Source organism: Arachis duranensis, chromosome 3 (genome assembly GCF_000817695.3).
Source record: "Arachis duranensis cultivar V14167 chromosome 3, aradu.V14167.gnm2.J7QH, whole genome shotgun sequence".
Lineage (NCBI taxonomy): Eukaryota > Viridiplantae > Streptophyta > Magnoliopsida > Fabales > Fabaceae > Arachis > Arachis duranensis.
The window spans coordinates 93,940,810-93,943,667 of NC_029774.3; positions in this window are offsets into that span (position 1 = coordinate 93,940,810).

Genomic DNA, 2,858 nt, shown 5'->3' on the forward strand with positions numbered 1-2,858 from the left:
AAGTGGGCCCAGAAGTGGATTTTTATGTCATTTATTCATTTCTGTAAACCTTAGGCTACTAGTTCTCTATAAGTAGGACCTTTTACTATTGTATTTGCAGACTTTGGTAGCTATCTTCATTTTTATGCTATCTTAGATCACTGGGAGGCTGGCCTCACGGCCATGCCTAGACCTTGTTCTTATGTATTTTCAACGGTGGAGCTTCTACACACCATAGATTAAGGTGTGGAGCTCTGCTGTACCTCGAGTATTAATGCAATTACTATTGTTCTTCCATTCAATTTCACTTGTTCTTGTTCTAAGATATCACTTGTTCTTCAACTTGATGAATGTGATGATCTGTGACACTCATCATCATTCTCACCTATGAACGTGTGACTGACAACCACCTCCGTTCTACCTTCGATTGGGTGAATATCTCTTGGATTCCTGATTGCACGATGCATGGTTGATCGCCTGACAACCGAGTGCTCGCCTGACAACCGAGCCAATCTTCGTGGTATAGGCAAGAACTAATGGCGGCATTCAAGAGAATCCGGAAGGTCTAAACCTTGTCTGTGGCATTCTGAGTAGGCATAAGCTTGCCATGGAAAGGAGTAAGAAGGATTGGATGAAGACAGTAGGAAAGCAGAGAGACAGAAGGGAAGGCATCTTCATGCGCTTATCTGAAGTTCCTACCAATGAATTACATAAGTACCTCTATCTTTATCTTTATGTTTAGTTTGTTCATCACCATATCCATTTGAGTCTGCCTGACTAAGATTTACAAGATGACCATAGCTTGCTTCATACTAACAATCTCCGTGGGATCGACCCTTACTCGCGTAAGGTTTATTACTTGGACGACCCAGTGCACTTGCTGGTTAGTTGTGCGAAGTTGTGTAATGCCATGGTACTGAGCTACCAAGTTTTTGGGGTTCATGACCGGGGATTATGAGAGTTGTGAAAAGTATTGTTCACAATTTCGTGCACCAAGAGTGCAGGGCCATAACCATACCTGGCATGGCCGAACCTGGAAAAGAGGAAGAGGCAGTGGTTCCCAATGAGGAAGACCTCAATAGACGTCTACTGACCACTAGAGAGTTCCCTCATGAGGAACCAAAGGAATCTGAGGCTCATGCAGAGACCATAGAGATTCCACTGAATTTTCTGTTACCATTCTTGAGCTCTGATGAATATTCTTCTTCTGAAGAAGATGAAGTCACTGCTGAAGAGCAAGTTGCTCAGTATTTAGGAGCAATCATAAAGCTGAATACCAAGTTATTTGGTAATGAGACTTGCGAGGATGAACCTCCATTGCTCATTAATGAACTAAACGCCTTGGTTTAGCTAAAGATACCTCAAAAGAAATCGGATCCCGGAAGGTTCTTAATACCTTGCACCATTGGCACCATGACCTTTGAAAAGGCTCTGTGTGACCTGGGGTCAGGCATCAACCTCATGCCACTCTCTGTAATGGTGAAACTAGGAATCTTTAAGGTACAAGCTACAAGAATCTCATTGGAGATGGCAGACAGATCAATGAAAAAGGCTTATGGACTTGTAGAGGATGTCTTAGTGAAGGTTGAAGGCCTTTACATCCCTGCTGACTTCATAATCCTAGACACCGGGAAGGATGAGGATGAATCCATCATCCTTGGAAGACCTTTCCTAGCCACATCAAAGGCTGTGATTGATGTGGACAGAGGAAAGTTAGTCCTTCAGTTGAATGAGGACTACCTTTTGTTTAAGGCTCAAAGATCTTCCTCTGTAAACATGAAGAAGAAGCATGAAAGGCTTCAACCAAATCTCTCCATACAGAGTCAAGCAGAGCCCCCACACTCAAACTCTAAGTTTGGTGTTGGGAGGTCACAAGCATGCTCTGAACAATTGTGAAGCTCTGAAAAGAGCTCACTGTCAAGCTATTGACATTAAAGAAGCGCTTATTGGGAGGCAATCCAATTTTATTTATTTATCTATGTTAGTTTATGTTTCTTTAGGATGATGATCATGTGGAGTCACAAAAACAACTGCAAAAATTAAAGCAAAATAAAAAACAGCATCAAAAATAGCACACCCTGGAAGACAAGCTTACTCGCGTTTAAACGCCAGTAAGGATACCAAAATGGGCGTTTAACGCCCAACCTGGCACCATTCTGGGCATTAAATGCCAGAACTGGCAGGCAAACTGGCATTTTAACGCCAGTAAGGGTAGAAAAACGGGCATTTAAATGCCCAGCCTGGCACCATTCTGGGCGTTAAACACCAGAACTGGCTGGCAAACTGGTGTTTAACGCCAGAAAAGGGCAGCAGCCTGGCGTTTAAATGCCAGGAATGGCACACAGAGGGCGTTTAACGCCAAGGAGGTGCAGGGATGAAAAATCCTTGACACCTCTGGTTCTGTGGACCCCACAGGATCCCTACCTACCCCCAACTCATTCTCACTCTTCTTCACACTCTTCCCCAAACACCATTCACCTATCAAATCCTACCTTCTTCCCCTTAACCTCTTCACCACTCACATCCATCCACTATTTCCCATCATACAACCCACCTACACCCACCCACTCAAATTCAAACCATTTCCCTCCCAAACCCACCCAACTTCACACGAACCAACCCCTCCTCTTACCCTATATATACCCCCACTTACTCCTTCACTTTCACACATCATAAACACTTCTTTCCCCTTTGGCCGAAACCCTCTCACGCTTCCATCTCCCACTTCTCTTCTTCTTCTACTTTCTTCTTTCTTCTTTTGCTCGAGGACGAGCAAACCTCTTAAGTTTGGTGTGGAAAAAAGCCTTGCTTTTTAATTTTCCATAACCATTAATGGCACCTAAGGCCGGAGAAACCTCAAGGAAGAGGAAAGGGAAGGC